Source organism: Saimiri boliviensis, chromosome 8 (assembly GCF_048565385.1).
Source record: "Saimiri boliviensis isolate mSaiBol1 chromosome 8, mSaiBol1.pri, whole genome shotgun sequence".
NCBI lineage: Eukaryota > Metazoa > Chordata > Mammalia > Primates > Cebidae > Saimiri > Saimiri boliviensis.
In genome coordinates this window covers 58,665,153-58,683,993 of record NC_133456.1, presented here as the reverse complement: position 1 = coordinate 58,683,993, position 18,841 = coordinate 58,665,153, and the positions used below count along the sequence as shown (strand labels likewise).

At 37.2% G+C, this 18,841-nt stretch overlaps 1 protein-coding gene across 2 annotated transcripts in view; it reads right to left on the bottom strand.

The window, feature by feature from the left end:
• TAFA1 (TAFA chemokine like family member 1) overlaps nucleotides 1-18,841 on the bottom strand; it is a 568,772-nt gene that overhangs the window by 21,282 nt on the left and 528,649 nt on the right. The gene's annotated exons all lie outside the window — the stretch shown is intronic.

The window sequence follows — 18,841 nt, the reverse complement described above, 5'->3', positions numbered from 1 at the left end:
CTGTATTTCTTTAGAGGATCTACAATATATTTCAAAGATGTACATGAGTTAAGAGCTGATGATAAGATTGATTAGGATTGCATTCCCTCTACTAGAAATTCTATTCTAGTGCCTTTTGAACAGACAATCTTATCTTGGTGAGGGTAGAGAGGAAGGTATGGATTGTGAAATGAGCAGCATTGAAAGTCACAAGTTAATGTAGTATAATTTCCTTCAATCAGTGGTAGACTTTTCTAAAGGTATTTGAGACAAAGGTTATCTTTTATTCATTCCAAAGCTGATCATTTACCGCAGTGCTGGACATAAATTAAAGACACACAGTTCCCACTCTAAAGCAGCATATAGTCCCTTGTTGGAACTCTACACTGCATATAAAGACCAGACAATATATATTGACGAGTGGTGATGCATAAATAGATACAGCATGCTATCAGCGAAAATCACACTCAGATTCTCAGAGTGTGGCCATAAAAAGCTCCTCATTGATGAAGTAATTTAACTATTAAATAATTAACAAAGTCGCTTTTGTATTAAAACAAGTAAGTATATATATTATGATATAAAAGGCTAATTTGACATGAATTTTAAAATAAAACACAAAACAGAAATCTTTTACTTGTGATGGGCTACTCTGAGCTGTGTCATTGGAACACAGGGGTATAGGCCCTATTTTGAAAAAAAAGCTGTATGCTCTGGTGACGAGGAATTTTCAGAGACCTTTTGCAACTCAAGGGAGCTCTCCTAATTCCTGCCACTAATAATACTTTGTCTTAGGCAGAATATCAGTGCTGGAGTCCCTGGCTTATTCTGCTGTTTCAATTTGTGAGAACTTTATCCTTGATTCTATTTTTTATCAAACCCTGAATGTTGGTCTTGCTTTCACTAAATAGATGGTTTTATTTTAGAATTAAATTCAGCTTTATGTGACTTTGCATTTTGTGTAGGAAAATAATTTTTAATTAATGGTTAGAAAGGAACACAAGGAATTATGCTTATTAAATACATTTCTCACTGTATATCCCTTGTATCTTAAAATTTAACATTCTACCTTCAAATTATTTAAGAGTGACCCTAAAGTTTGTTTGTACTACATAGTAACTTGCAATTTTGTTGAAGAACAAATGTTTTTAATATTTCTTCTTTGACAAACTTGAGAAAACTGTTTTTTTCTCTAATTCTGAAAGCAATACATACTCTTTTCTAACATTTAAAGCATACAGATCATTATCAAAAAGAAAATAATTATCATTTATGATTTCATTTGGTGAGGCATACTCTTACATTTTGGTATTTTTCTTACAACTTTAGAAATGGCTCCTTGAAGGAATATGTTTGTATACAAACATTTCCCAAATTTTAAAAAGTACTTTATGAGAGTACTTTTAGACTTTATAATATAGTTTTTGCTAGAATTGCTACAAATTTACCATAATCAAATAATGTCAGTTAAGTACCGTTTCCTCTTTTCATATGTGAAGCAATCATTTTTATAGTTATTGAGGTATTAAAATACCACTTTTGGTTGATTCCACTATGCAGTTAATCCCAAATATTAAATTATGTTCAGAAAATTCCTGGCATTGAGTTCATTTGCAAAACTTGTTCTCACAATTTTGGCAGTAATGGGAAAGTTGTACGCTGATTGTAAGGTCTTTCATTTTAATCTTACTCCTGCTAGAGAAGATTGATATAAATAAAATTTAAATAGAAAACATATTTTAGATGCCAGCTTGAAAAAGACTTTGTCCGACTAATGGAAAGGTATCAATTTTCTCTACTTACTTTAATGAATTATGAGTCATTTTTTTAAATGATTGAAGGGAAGTTCAAACTCCCAGGGATATGCTCTTGGCACTGATGGAGACTTTAGAGAAGGGAGAAATAACAGGGCATGCCACACCTCTTAGGCCACACTTCAGACCCATACAAATTGATACCAACTAGGATTAGAAGTGTCTGTAACCCTGCACTCACCTATTGCCTTAGAAGCCAAATCCTAGGGAATTGAACGAGACACATTGTTTCTCTTATTTTATTAGGGTGTCATAGGTGGCTGAGTAAATCACAACTGAGAAAACCGGAAAATTGGGAGGACTGAGGTCTGGATGAAAAGCCTGTGGCTCCCAGGACTTTACAGGCTTGGCTCAAGGACACTTGAGAATGTGTTAATAGAGGTGTTTGATAAAAATAAATAAATAAATAAAAGAGAATAACAGGATCTACTACCATGGTGTCATTGTAGTCTCTAGGGGAGACTGATGGCTTCAGGTTTGCTGTAATTAAATTCACAAAATGTAACTTGACTCTCATGTGAAGATCAAATATGGAAACTTTGATCATAGAGCACTCTTGAAATGAATTTGATGCGTGTGAATACTTGAAATGGCAAAGTAATTTGATACTTGATTGTTATAGTCATTTGACAAGAACTTCCCAATATCTCCAGAATATGCCTTTGATATCTACCTCCTAAAAAGTGGACAATAACAATCAACTGCTTTATTTTGTTTTCCTATATAATACTGCACAACTGGTGTGGTTATTTTTGTGGAATTATCTGGACAATTTTGTGGAATTGTTTGGAAGAGTTTAGCTTTATTTATCAGCAAAATATTTATAGACCATTTGCTCTATGCTCAGCACTACTTAAAATAGGCAGTCTGAACTACACAAAAGCATAGCGGAGCTTTCACCTATGAGTTTTAAAGCAGATGAAAAAATAAAGGGTGATATAAGGTTCTTATTTTTAAATATGTAATTTCACTAATATCAAACCCACTAAACCAGAATGAATCCACCAACTGCAAACATAAATGGGAAAAAAATTCACCATACTGACCCTTCAAAATTCATTTTGTTCATGTCAGTGATGACAATAAGAAAGCTAAAAAAATAATCAAAGGAGACCAGGAATATACATGTGGTAATATTTCAGATGGATCTGCTTGCAAAAAGTTCAGCATCAGTTCTACTGCCTTGAGCCACATAACCCCTACACTTCTGACTGTATTTATGGCTATACATTTAGCTAAATTGAAAGTAGAGTATAACGCAGGCCCAAAGTTCAACAGGAAAACCTAGAAACATAGAAAAGTACTTCTCAATCTGGGGGCTCAGGATCCTGAGAGGTGGGGGAGGCTTGTGGTTTAAAACCTTACTTTTTTAGCAATAGTGGTTTAGTAATGCTGATTCATTTTAATTTTATTTTCTAAATGTATTGCTTCTTTAGGTCAGATGATAGCAGTTTTCCATTTTCTGATTATAAGAAAAACTACCAATGCTTCCTCTCCTACACCCACCTCTGTGCACTGACTTTGCCTCTCCTTCCATTAAGAAGTGAAGTCTATTTTCCTAGGCCTTCTATCTGGGTTTGGTTATATGATCTTTTCTTTTTTTCATCCAATAAAAGGTAACAAGCAAGACACAAGAAGAGATTTGAAGGTGCTTGTACTTGGGGCTTGTTGCTCTTTGGAACCCTGTTGTGGCCATGACGAAAGTCATGTGGAGCAGACAGTAGCTACCCCAGCTGAGGTCCTCCTGGAGTCATCAGCTTGCCAGTCATCAAATGTGTGACACAGGCCATCCTGACTCTAGCTCCAGTGGAGCCAGCCTAGACCAGAAGAAAACACCCAGACAACACACAGAATTGTGAGAAATGGTACATTTTTGTTCCTTTAAGTCATTCAGTGTGTGGAGATTTGTCATACAACAAAAGGCAATGGGAAAGTAGAAAATGTCCTTTTAAAATGAATACATTTCAGTTAATTTAAAGAAAAGCATCAAGCAAGTAATGATAAAGACAATGTACTGATATAGCAAGAAATAGGAAGATGGTATGAGATGGACAGAAGTTTGGAAAAAAATGACATAAAATGTTGGGTATTCTGCACCTAAATCCAAAACAACAAACCCCAATCTATAAATATATTTTCCCCTTGGATTTACTGGGGAGCAAGAGTCTATGCAAAGAAAACCTAGGCCTTTGAAAAGGAAAACAAAAACAATCTTATATGTAATACACTTAAATAGCAAAACACTAGGAAGATGAAAATAGTATACTGAGTAATTATTAAGAGTGTTATTTTAGTATTTATATTTTGGGGGATATTTTATTTTAATCAAATTCAGATACTATATTTACGAGTTTTTGCTTCTAAAAGAACTGATGTAAGAATCAAGCAATTGATGACAGGGCATTTTTTCATGGCTTCTTCATCATTGGCTACTCACTTTCCTGATTAAAGGAGATGTTCTGTTCTCCAGTCATATTGATCCTAAGAAATTACAAAACATTCATTTCACACAAAGGTCAACAATTGGCAGCTTATGTGCTGAAATTGATGTGTGGATTCTTTTTTCTCCCTGCATCGTACTTTTAATAATTAAATTAATTACCAATGTCCAAATTAGGAGATTTTACATTGAAGTTCAAATGTTAGGTTTCTGGGAAACATAGAAAGACTAGCAACAATGGGTATGCATGTTTATTAAAAGAATAGAGCAGTGTTTTCTCCTTTGGGTAGGGTTCATGTACTCCAGTTTGGCATAGTCCCTGCCACTGCCTATCATCCCTGGCATTCACTCATTCCATAGACATACATACACTTCTTTCAAGTGCATTTTTTTTTTTTGAGACATAGTCTCACTCTTATCACCCAGGCTGGAGTGCAATGGCACAATCTCAGCTCACTGCAACCTCCGCTTCCTGGGTTCAAGTGATTCTCCTGCCTCAGCCTCCTAAGTAGCTGGGATCACAGGTGTGTACCACTATGGTCGGCCAATTTTTCTATTTTTAGTAGAGATGGGGTTTCACCATGGTGGCCAAGCTGGTCTCAAGCTCCTGACCTCACACGATCCCCCCACCCCACTGCCTCAGTCTCCCAAACTGCTGGGATTACAGGCATGAGCCACAGCACCCAGTAGCCCTTGTTTGTTTGTTTGTTTGTTTGTTTGTTTTGTTTTTCAAGATGGAATTTCACTCTGTCACCCAGGCTGGAGTGCAGTGGTGCGATCTCAGCTCACTGCAACCTCCACCTCTAGAGTTCAAGAGATTGTTCTGCCTCAGCCTCCAGAGTAACTGGGACTACAGGCGCATACCACCATGCCTGGCTAAGAGAGACAAGGTTTCACCATGTTGGCCAGGCTGGTCTCAAACTCCTGATCTCAAGTGATCTGCCCACCTAGGCCTCCCAAAGTGCTGGGATTATAGGCGTGAGCCTCTGTGCTTGGCCTCAAGTGCCATTTATGTCCCCAGATCCTGATGTAGGTGCTACCTCTGAAGCACCAGTCCAATTGACTGGGAAAAGACCTGGAAACCTTTCTTTTTCTGCTTCAGCAAATCTGAATGGCATCTACTTCCATGAAACTTTCCCTATCATTTCTCTGCACACTTACACGTGTTGCTAACAGCACTAGAACTGCTCTTCTTCCACTGGTCCACCTAGTAGAGACTTTTGACTTCTTACATTCTCAATCCAAATGCGTGTTCTCATTGAGAATTTGTAGTGAGGAAATAATTCATATCAGCTCTCACCAAGTTAGATGGAAAGACCTTGGCAGACGTTACACAAAATCAGCCTATCATGTTAACTCCACAGATAAAAATCTCAAGATCTTTTAGAAAAGTCTATAAATAACTGAAAAGTTTTTGATATTTCTAGTTGGCTTATTCAAAGACAGAAAGCTATCAGGAACTGTGGCTCACACCTGGAATCCTAGCACTTTGGGAAGCTGAGGCGGGAGGACTGCTTGAAGACAGGAGTTGGAGACCACCCAGGGCAACAAACTGAGACCCCATCTATGAAAAATAAAAAATAAAAAATTAGCTGGGCTTGGTGGTGTGCTCCTGTGGTTGCTACTCATGAGGAGAATCACCTGAGCCTAGGAGTTCAAGGCTGCAGTAAGTCATGAGGCATGATCGTGCCATTGCACTCCAGCCTAGGTGACAGAGTGAGACCCTGTCTCCAAAAAAAAAAAAAAAAAAAGACAGAAAAGCCCAGACTCACTTCTCTGTTTCAGTCATAAGATAAGCCAAGAAATTTCACTATTTCCAAACTGTCTATAGGTTTTTTTCCTTCCCTATCCCTTAGGAGTTCTATGTCATTGTTACTTGACTTAGTCTACCACTGACTCTCTCAAATATAAGAAAATCATTTGCATGAGAAATAACTAAACTGCATGCCAAATAACTAAATGCCTCTAAGGTATTCTTTGATGCTGTATAAATTTCTTGATCAATTCCACACGTAACCGACTTGTCTTCCTTCTTTTAGGCTTCTATTGTATTGTGCTCCTATTTCCTCATGCATTTTAAGTGTTTCCGTGCCTATTTCTCCACTAAGCTCTATACTTATTGAGGCCAGAGACGATACATTTCCAGTTGTGTGTTTCATACACCAAGTAGAGTGCCTGACATAGAAATTGTGACCAGCACTGTAAATTGGCTACAGAAAAGCCATTCCCAACCCCTTCTCCCTTGATACCTCCCACTCCAGCAGTGGAACTTAAAAATAATTGCTTTACTAGCTTTTCTGGTAGCTGGGGTTGGGCATACGATACGATTCGGCTCCATGAGAACAAGCAAAGGTCTGCTGGGGAGGGCACTCTGGGAGTCTTGATTTCCTGTTGAAAAGACAAAGTCACTGCTGGCCTGGTCCTTAAGTCACCTATTTACAGTCTCAAATGTGTACATGACAGTTGCAGCTACTATAGCCATCATAAAAGACAGTTGAGGAATATTGCTGCAATGCTAGCACTTATGTCAACAACCAATACCTCTATACTTTCTGCTGTACAAGAAAAATCAATTCTTATTGTCCAAGCTGCTTTAGGGGGGCATTCTGCTACTTGCCACCTAACACAATCCTATATTACACTGAAGACGCTCAAGAAATATCTGTGGAATAACTAAATGATTGAATGAATCCAGGTGTTCAACTGCATTAAAGCCAGATTACTGCTATTTCTATCTATTTAGTACTGAATATTAAGAATTACTGAAGAATGAGATCTTGCATTAATATTAAAATATTCAGTTGACTAACAGATAATCCTGAGAGTGGATTTCTGTCTTTATTACGTGTCTCTCCACTTTGCATGCACAATCACACTGCCCCTCACAACATGCCAGATGCAGAAGTTACAGAACTGGCACAGATCTATATAAATTAGGCATTTTCCTAGCGAACTTCTGTGTTAGTGGTAATGTTGGGCTTTCTTAATTATAATCCAGATCTGTTCACAATGGAGTAATACTGACTATTATGGCCTAGAGAAGCCAAATTCAATTTTACTCAAGGATTAAGATTCATTTGAACATTTCTGACATGATTTCTGCAAGAAGATGAGAGCATGTAGAAATTGCTTTCATAGTGAAGTATTTTTTGAGACTTGCTGTAGTACAAGAAAGAAATTGGGAGAAGACTGAACATCAGCCATCAATAGAAACAGAAAAAAATGGCAACTAAAGAAAAGGTTTCTAATATTTATTTATTGTTCTTTTAAAATCATTTTCTGTCCTACCTGTGGCAGGCTGAAATCTATTTCTACCTGAGTCTGAGCTACAGGGACAGGGTCTGAAAATCTTTGTGAATATGATTTGTGGAGAAGACAGGTCTAAAGAAAATTTTTTTTTCTCATACTCTGAATTTTCAAGTTGGCTCTAGCCCAAGTGCCAAGCTCAAAAACCATTTTCATTTTACTTTCTGAGATGACAACTTTTCCCAAAGAAAAAAAGAATCACCAGTGCAACATTCTGAGTATAGGCAACTTGTTCTGTATTTTAGGATTTTGTTAGTCATAAGATCCCCTTTCTACAAAAAGGCATACTCCAGGATTATTTCATTTCAATTCATCTCATTATGAAACTCTTCTTGAATAACATTCACTCTAAATGCAGAAAAGTAATATATAAGCTCATGTTATGAACTAAATGTTTGTGTCCTCCCCAAAATCATATGTTGAAATCTTAACCTGCAACATGATGATGTGAGAAGGTAGGGTGTTTGGGTGGTAATTTGGTTATGAAAGTGGAGCCCTCATGGATAGAATTAGTGCCCATATAAAAGAGTCCCCCAGAGACCTCACTCTGCTTTCTGCCATGTGAGGATACAATTAGAAGCCAAGGGTATACAACCCGGAAGGAGGCCCTCACCAGAACCTGGCCATGCTGGCAACCTGGTCTCAGACCTCCAGCCTCTAGAACTGTCAGAAATATGTTTCTATTGTTTATAAGCTATCAAGTCTATACTACTTGGTTACAGCAGCCTGAACTAGCTAAGGTAGCCTATAGCACATAGATATGAATTTATTTATGAAATGCATCATACTAGGCAAGGTAGCTGATACAAAACTATGAGGTAATCATTAGCAATTGTCTTTGTCCATTTGGGCTATTATAACAGAATAATATAAGCTGGGTATCTTATATAGGACAGAAATTTATTTTTCACAATTCTGGAGGCCGGGAAGTCCAAGATCAAGGCAATGACCAATTCTATGTCTTGTGAAGACATAGAATGTCTGCTTCCTTGTTAACAGATGGTGTCTTCTCACTGTATCCTTATATGGCAGAAAGAGACAAGGTAGCTCACTGGAGTCACTTTTATAGGGACACTAATTTAATTTATGAAGGTTCCCTATTGGTGATTAGGTTTTAACAAATTGACGGTGGGGAAAACACACACATTCAGACCACAGTAGCAACATTCAAATTAGCCTTTTATATATTGTATTTTAAACCAACAAGCTCAACCACCTTGATATATGTGAACTCATGTATCAACTCATTCTATTTGGGAATTGAGGAAAGATCACTGATACTTAAAATTAAATTTAATCTTATGATCCAAGAGACAAGTTTTACAGCAAATAAAAATTAATCTGAAACTAGTGTTGTACTCATCTGACACTTTGTTCTCCCCAGCAGTAATCCTAATTTTTCCCCTTTGATAGAGGTACTTGGGTTTACCTTTGGGGAAACAACCTTCATTCACTCTCTCAATCCATGTGGTCATGGGACCTTGTCTCAACCCCTCTGCATATTTCTTCCTTCTTATTTCAGTGATTGGTTCAGATGGGAATGAAACAGCCAATGAGTTGGTTTGGGGACTTTGATCCCCTGAATGCCTGGTACAAAGTAAGTGGTCAATAAACTTGCTGCTGTTATTGTTATTATACAAGTAATCATCAGTAATTAGTAATCAGTAACCATTCATTGCCCTCATCCAGATGCAATTCAATGCAGTTCAATTAAACATAAATATGTTATATTCCTAAATATGTTGAGGCTGAGGACGAATTTAATAAATTTCAGTGCATGCTCTCAAAAAAACTATTAGCTTAATAAAAGCCACAATTTAATTGCAATCAGTGTAGTCAGGGCAATGACAAAATAAATAATACGTTGAAATCATAAACATTTAGGCAGAATTGAACGTGCCAAATAAATTGTGGCATTGTGCTAAGTATTGTGGCATTGTGCTAATTATTTTATAATTTAATCATCATAATAATATATGATATGGGTACTATTATAACCCCATTTTAGAGAGGAGGAAACCAATCAAAAGGAGGATACATAACATGCCCATGCTCACACAGCTAGTAAGATGCAGGATCTAATCCAGAGCTGAGAGGAAGTTGAAAAAGGTACATCTGCAATGAGTGCTAAATGATCAGTAAGAATTTGCAAACGCAGTAAAGTCGAGAAGGGCAATCTCAGTGGAAGTAATGCTTGTGCATGACCCAGAGGTATGAGCTAGAATGTTGTATTCTGGCAACTATTAGTTCAGCATATCTGGAGCAAAAGAGAAAGAGGGAGAGAGAGAGAAAGAGAGAGAGAGAGAGAGAGAGAGAGAGAGAGAGAGAGAGAGAGAGAGAATGTGTATATGTGTGTTTATCAGCAAATGGGGACAGATAAGGCTGGGTATATTTTAGAAACTATGCTGCTTAAATTTGATCACAGTCCACAGTCTTAATTAACTAGGCTTTATACAAACGTACTTGCTGTAATATGATATAATAGATGATAATAGAAATAATCACTTTTGATCCAGAGCAAGTTCTATCTCATCTCAGCAATACTGTTTCTCTGTCAGATGAACGTCTCCTCCTGGGCCATAGTTCTGCTTTTGCAAAGTACAATTTCATAGATGTAACTGGAAATGAATTAGTTCATCTGACAGGATTAAGTGGTCTGTCTTCATCAAATATTTCCTTCAGTCCAGATCTCTAACAGATGCTGCCCGGAGAAGGCTTATTCAGCATCTGTATCACTCATCTTTTTACAGACCACTTGACTGCACATTTACACAACTTTCCCTGCACCCAGATCACAAAACAAACTGGGGGGAGTCTTGGTTTATATGCAAGTAGCCAGGGTGAAAGATACTACATAAGGCCATGACCAAAACAAAGAGCTCGGCCTGAGTTATAAAACAAAGGGTGTTACTTTTAGGAATTGATTCTTTTATTTCAATGAGTTTATATAAAAAGGAAACATTACTATCTTACAGTAAGTTGAAAGCTGGTATTACATGCTCTGAGGTCAGTATAAAAATAAATACAAACAATTTTTGTATTGTTCGTAAAAATAAATACAACAAAAAGTTTAGTGATTGTAGTTAGACACTATTGTCTTCCTAAGGTGAAATCCTCAGTTTCTTTTAAAAAGTTGGAGACGAACAAATTTTAGAGAGGTGTTAATGACATGATAATACTAAACTGAGATTTTCTCCTTCAATGTAGCAAAAGGATAGAAGGAAATGGAAAAAGGAATGATTAGCCAGGTGCAGTGGTTCACATCTGTAATCCCAGCACTTTGGGAGGCCAAGGTGGGTGGATCACTTCAGGTCAGGAGTTTGAGACCAGCCTGGCCAGCATGGTGAAACCCCATCTTTACTAAACACACAAAAATTAGCCAGGTGTATGGTGCATGCCTGTAGTCCCAGCTACCTGGGAGGCTGAGGCAGGAGAATGGCTTGAACCCAGGAGGCAGAGGTTGCAGTGAGCCAAGATCCTGCCATTGCACTCCAGCTTGGGTGACAGAGCAAGACTTGATCAGAAAGAAAAGAAAGAAAGAAAGAGAGAAGGAAGGAAGGAAGGAGGGAGGGAGGGAGGGAAGGAAGGAAGGAAGGAAGGAAGGAAGGAAGGAAGGAAGGAAGGAAAGAAAAGGAAAGAAAGAAGGAAGGAAAGAAGAAAGAAAGAAAGAGAAAGAAAGAAAGGGGGAGGAACAATTTATTTACTCTGTACTTCAATTGCTATTTTGTGTCACCTGTACTATTATCTCAACTGATTTTATTTATCAGTGCTATGACCCCTACACACTCAACACAATGAAACATTCCCTCCCTCTCCTGTTCTTTTATTGCCTCTTCTAGCACAAGGAAAGAGAAAGCACCAGTACCATCCTTAATGTCACACAATATCCTGATGGCTTTCAATCCAAGATCACTTTTATTTATATCAAATTCAAGAACTAAGCACATTAATTGAAAATATATACAAAGGAAACTATTAAATATGAAGGAACTGCAACACGTGTAGCCTAACTTTTTCAGTTGGCATTCGCATTAAAAAAATGTAAAAACCAAGGCTAACATTTCTTGAAGGACAGCTCAGTTTCCACACTGTCCCTTTGATGAAAAACACCAGACGGGCACGGTGGCTCAAGCCTGTAATCCCAGCACTTTGGGAGGCCGAGGCGGGTGGATCACGAGGTCGAGAGATCGAGACCATCCTGGTCAACATGGTGAAACCCCGTCTCTACTAAAAATACAAAAAATTAGCTGGGCATGGTGGTGCGTGCCTGTAATCCCAGCTACTCAGGAGGTTGAGGCAGGAGAATTGCCTGAACCCAGGAGGCGGAGGTTGCGGTGAGCCGAGATCGCGCCATTGCACTCCAGCCTGGGTAACAAGAGCAAAAAAAACTCCATCTCAAAAAAAAAAAAAAAAAAAGAAAAGAAAAAAAGAAAAAAAAAAAAAAAAACCACCAGACTGAGAAGTCATCAGTCTAGAATCTTAAGACACAGTTAATCGCTGAATTTGGAACTCAGCTTCTAGCACCTGGATGCTCAGGATAAAATATTAGGCAATCATATTTTATCAGCGATGACCAATAAAAGAGAAAAAGCTAAATTCAGCCCTAAATTTCATTATCAAGATGGGTTGAGCAACCTCAATAATCTTAAAGGACCAAAGACCTTGGACTGCTTTGGATTCTGAGAGAAATGAATTTCAGAGATGAAATAGGAAAGTATGTCACTGCAAAGATGCATAGAGGTACTTTCTGATGTGAACAGAGACCAATATATCTACTTTTACTCATCAAAGTGAACATGTAAATTGCATTTGAGAAGTAAGGGCCAGTGCAGCCTGCAAATAATGTTTGTTTTCTACATATTTGAAACTTCTTAGGTGACTATGCTTCAGGTCGCTCTAAGAGGAGGTGTTAATTTCAAGAGGAGCTCGCATTCACAGTTTAGGAGGTTTCATAAGGAAAGAAAGAGGATAATTACTGAATAAACCCTAAGTGTATAGCACTCCATCTAATGCTAGCAGCAATCCTGGGAAGAAGATCATTATTATCCACATTTTAAAGATAAGGAAGGGAAGGTTCAGATTTTAATTAGCTCAAGCTAGTGAATGGCAGGGTTTAAGGTTCAGGCTTTTATGGACCCTACATTCTGATACCTTTTTTGATTTCATAATGCCTGCTAGAATTATTACACAAGGCTTGGTGATGTCAACATCAGTTTGTCACATAGCTCTTATTTCTACTACCTAGCATCTGCTCCCTTCTCTTCTGGGAACAATCCTTTAATTTTTCTTTGGGGAGCTACTCTCCATATAATGCTAGTCAGATGCTTCAGGTGGAGCAAACCACACTCCCTGGAAACAGAGGTGGCCACATCATCAGGCTTGCCCAATCAGATCACTCCATCTCTTTGTAGCTTAAACGCTGTTAGAAAAAACAAATAGCTACTCCTCTTCTTGAGAAATATGATTCCTCTCCTGCTGAAACTGGGCTGGCTCTAGTTACTTGCTTGAACAAAAGAATGTAATTCAAGTAACATTCTAGGATTTCCTAGGTAAGTCATAGAGTATCTTGCAGCTTCCACCCATGCTTTTTAGACATCTATTTCTGGGCGTCTTGAGCCAGCCTACAAAAAAATTCAACAACCCTGAGACTACGATACTGGAAAGTGCACATGCAGATGCCACAGTTGATCATCCCAGCTGATCCCAGCCTTCCAGCTGTCTTCTTTAAGCCAAGGTAATGAGCCATTTTGGACTTTCAACCAATTCAGCCACCAGCTGAACACCATGGACTTCTGTCCATCAGTAGTTTGAAACAATAGCCATTTTATTACGTCTCATGTTTTTACATTTATTCTGAAGAATCACCCTGCCAAACCTTATCCAAATTGCTACTAATAAAAACATGAGATGTAATAAAATGGCTATTGTTTCAAGCTACTAATTTTGCGGCTGTCATATGCAACTAAAAACTGGAAAAATTTCTTTGGCCACAGTGACTAATTCAGAAATAGACTTGTGACCTAAGCCAACAAATAATTTTCAATTCCAGGATTTTTTCTAATGATATTGGGAAAAAATATTTTTTGTTTCATTGCTGGGTGGTACCCTGGTGTAGTATAAAACTATGCCTGTTGGTAGCATTTTTATTATGACTGGGGCACAGCTTGTTTGAGATGGAACCCAATGTAGAAGAAAACAGAATAGAAAGATGGAGAGAGAGGTGGTGATGTCTGAAGTCAGTCATTACCTTGGCATTATATTTCATGGCCAGAAAACGTTTTGTTTGAATGAGTTGAATGGTGTTTCCTATCCCTGAAAGAGTTTAAATCAAGAAAAGTCATACTGGGGGAGAAAAGTAAAATGAGAAGTAAATGGTTGCAAACAATGAAATGAAGGCTCTCTACACATACATATTTATATACATATGCATATTTGTAATTCATGTCAAAGGCACTGTTTCAAAATTAAATATATGCAATAAGAATAAGATAAGCTTAAGGACCATATTTAAAAATATTTTTTCATATCTGTCTATAGAAGATCTCTCAGTTCAAAGGTCATTTTAATCTTTCCTAATACACTTCTGCAATGTACTGATGTTTATCTCCCCCCAGAATTTATACATTGAATTCCTAACCTCCAAAGTGACAGTGTTAGGAGGTGGGCCTTTTGACATAAGGAGGGATCTCACACAAATGGGATTAGTGCTCTTGTAAAAGAGATCCTGGGGAGAATCCTCACCCCTTTTGCCATGTAAAGTTAGAGAAGAGAGCCATCTGTGGGGAAGCGGTCCTCACCAGATACCAAATCGGCAAAGCACCTTGATCTTGAACTTTCCATCTTTTACAACTATGAGAAATAAATGTTATTAGTAAGCCACCCCATTCGGTATTTTGTTATAACACCCTGAACAAACTAAGACAATTCCTAAACAGAAAAAGAAAAAAAAAACCATATAGTTTGATCAAAAGCTACTTGCAAAAACATAAATAAGCAGAATAGTATGGTAGTCAAAACTATCAGCTTATGTCTCAGTGGGCAAGTCACTCTGATGACCTGAATTTTACTTTATCTGTTAAATGGAAATAATACATGTCCTGCTTCCTTTATAGTCTTTTTGTTTTTGAATTTAAATGAGTTAGTGTTTCTGGAGACAATAGGAAATAGGCAAGTAAAACCATGTTAGGGCACACAGTTTGAGGGGACTTATTTGGATGCATCAGGCTTTATGAAATAGGCAGTGATCTACGTCCACAGAAAAGATATGGATGTCACTTCTGAGGTTGATACCAACAAAGCTAATGCCATTACTATCAAATACAATAACTACTATTCACATGTGGATATTTAAATTTAAATTAATGGAAACTAAATAAAATTAAAGTTCCTTTTTAGTGATACCAGCTACATTTCAAGTGTAAAACAGCCACATGTGGCTAGTGGCTACCATATTGAATGGTACAGAATGGAACATTTCCCTCACTATAGAAAGTACTGTTGGACAGCAGTGATCAGGTATACCAGATCATTCTATCTGCAAGGCATCCGTTAGCCATCACTTGGCACAAACCCACTGCTCATTCAATCCCACCACTCCTAAAAGAGTTAGAAGATTTGACCTCCACTTCCTTTCATGTCTTATGTTCACGACTCTGGAGGTATCTGTGAATGAAAAGTAGAATGGAATCATAAAAAAAACCCTGGGCATTAATATCATGTTTGCTATTGATATTGATGAGAACTTCAGACAATCACATCATGTTACTGAGCCTCAGATTCTCATCTGTAAAGTGGGTCTACCATCCACAACATGGACCTCCAACCATGACATGTAGAACCACCTACTTTGCTTGGCTGTTTAAATTGTCTGAGAGAATAGTGGTGCTTTGAAAAATGTACAAAGGTTAAGATGGACAAAGTTCTCTAAAGGCAAAATTTTTTCTAAAGAGGAATTTCTCAAGGTTTAAATTAATAGTTCATGTAGCCACATAATCAAGATCATGAGCTCTAAGGATCAGCAGAAACAGGTTTTTGTTCATTTACTTAAATTCTGCTTTTAATTACTTGCTGGTTATAAGGTCCTGGCCTTAAAAAAAAGAAATCCAAAACTCTTTTAAGACCTTTTCTCATAAGATGAAGGAACAAAACCTACCTAGGGGTAATGTTGTGCTGATTAAATAAGATAAAGTGCTCTTAATATTGTATCTGGAGCACAGAATGAACTGAACATTATTAGCTAATTTTCCTGGTCCTGGATCTTCCACAGGTGATTGTATGGGCTTCAGTACATATGCAAGATGGTAATAGGAGCGTATCTGTACTTTTTGTGGCAGGTAGAGAAAATTGCAGACAGCTAATAATACGAGCATCTAGTATTTTAAAAAGTACGTTATTTTGAAAGGCTCATTATTCTTTGTGTTGAAAAATAGTCACTACTTTTAAGTTAATGTATACTATTCTTTAGAGTAATATTTTGGAAGCATCTCCATTCTATGTTGTGGGAAACAAATATAAAAGTCCACTAAATGATGAAAGACATAGATTGAAGTTAGTAAGTAAAACGGTAAGTCCAGTTATGGATACACTCCTCTGTGCATTACCTGAACTGGTTAAGCAAGTGAAGTGGTTAAGAACTTCAGCTCTGGAGTCAGTGAAGCCTATATTTAAGGGACCTTGATCAAGTGATTTAATTTCTGTAAACCTTGGTGCCCTTTTGATTAGATAGGGATAATTATAATGCTCCTATCTAATAAATAGGAGCATTATAATTATCCCTATTAATAAAAGGGATACATAATACAACCTTATGTATACCTCATAAGGTTGTTGAGGTGATGATATATGAAATGAGTTAATAGAGAAAGACCTTAAAAGAGGATTTGTCATATGTGAGTGCTACCTATGTTATTGGTGATAATAATGATGGCTATTATCGTCACTTATATTATGCAGAGCAATTCCAGGTATGCAACAAGTGTTCGATTAAATATTGTATATTACTTATATTTATCTAGTATAATTTAAAATAACATATTTGGTTTTACTTTTAATAAGTAAATGATGTTGACAGTTGTAATAAAGAGATTTACAATCAAGAAATTAAGTTTATCTGTGGTAACCAAGACTACAGGGAAAATGTTCAAATATTATATAAGCCTGGTGACTATTAATCTATATTTAATTAGTATTATTTTAAAATTTTAAACTATTTTTAACCAAATTGCTTTTAATATGTAGCTATTTAAAGTAAGAGATATCTTAGAACCATTTTAAGGTATGAAAACCTCATGCTGTTTACCCAGTTCACACCAGATTGTCTCAATTCAATTTAGGTTTCTATTGTTTTAATATAAGAAACATAGTTCTCTCCTCCAGTGTATTTTTAATCAAGATCTAAGGGAAATAAGTCATTTCAACTTGTTTGCTAGTAGAAATACATGATTAGAAATCTACTGAAGCTATGAAAATAATTAAGTTAATAACATTTATGGCAACGGCATTTACTAAGAGTATTATTTGCACATTTGTTTTCATACCTATTACTTCATGTTTAAATTCATCACAGCAAGACTGAGCCTTATTTCCATATTTATTGCTACCCAGATATTTATACTATATGTTTGTTTAAAAACAGCAATGGGGGTAATCTTGAATGGGCAAAGCAAATAAAATATGATTGCAAAAGTTCTAATGAGATTTTTCCCCTTTCAGGGACAAGAAAATAGCTAGCATAGTTGAAAGGTGCATTTGCATTTGAGTCTTCTTAATATATACTCTGGAAAATCAATACAGTAGATATCTGACCTTCCTTCTTCCTTTTTGAATAAGAACAGACAGAAATCAAAAGGTGTAAAATCTTTAGGAATGTAATGAGCTGGTTTATATCAGAGGACACATTTCTAACTTACATTTACCTGGTAGCCAAAGAAGAAAATTAACTTGCCTGTGTCTTCCTGCTACTTTTTTGCATAGCCCAATAAACCTGTCACCTTCTTGCATTTTTGTTTTTGTTTTATTCATTTTTACCCTTTACTATGCAAAATGATACAGTGGGAAGAAATTGAATTGGGAGTCAAAATTCCCCAGAGTACATCTTCCCTCTATTGTTAATTAACTGTGTCACCTGCTGGACTCACTCAACTGTTTTTGAGTCTCAGTTTATCCTAAACCGTGTGTAAATTCTAAGTTTTAGATGCAATATAACATTTAGCAAAATCGTGTGGACTGTTGGCTACATAGGCAGGGGAGGCTTATAGCTCGGACTTTTGCCCTGAAACATACAACTGGGAAATGTGATACTGAACCCAGTCAACCATGCACAATGGCTCCCTGGTTTAACAGGGGTGTAGGCTACTGTTTAGGAGATGGGAAAGTTAACTTTGTGCTTCCTGTAGTTCAAGATGGTATGACTGGGCCTGAATCCTCATGTCTGAAATGTCTACTTTCTGCCCTTTAAACAATGGACATACAATGATGACCACAGCACTGTCCATTCCCTTCCCTTGAGCTGCTCTGAGTCTAAAGGGGAGATGGCCAAGTTAACAGGCAATTATGGTTGACTATAATATGTCCTATTGCAATGACAGAAACTAAGGTAGCAGAAGTGAGGCGTCCCAGACGCTGCCCAGTAGAGTGATTAAAGATTTGTTAGTGGACGGTGATGCAAAGCAGGACGGGAAAGAGCACTGCAGGGAGAGGGGTGAGCCTTTGCAAATGCCTAAAGCCGAGAGGAAGCATGGAGCCAGGAGATGGGGACGGACCATTAAGGATCTGAGAAGCCATGATAATGACATTGAACTTTATCCTGAGACAATGGGGACTCAAAGTTGGGAAGTTGCATGTAACATGGGTCTTTCTCAGCTAGAGTCCAGAGAGAGAATAAACTTCTTGTAATACCCCTCTGGAGCCAGGTGCCTCAGCAAAATGGGTCTAGTTCCCTTTTAGCCCCCTTCATTCTCTCTTTCAGGAAATTACTTCCCAGTGGAGCATTTCTCATCCTCTCTCCCTGGCACTATCTGTGTTCTGGGGACTTTCCTTTGCTCTTCGTGTGTAATTCTCTCCAAACAGAGAGAGTTCTGACATCTGAAAAGGATCAAACTAATAAAATTACATTTACGTAGCTGGTAATGGCTGGTAATGACAGGATATGTTACCCTTTCAGGAGGCTTTGGGTTTTAAAAACAATTGGGATTATAATTGTGATTTTTTAAAAAAAAATCTTCCATTTTTTTTTATGGTTTCTACTAGTCCTTACCATAAACATATCTATTTTCACATTGACTTACATGAAAATCCAGATACT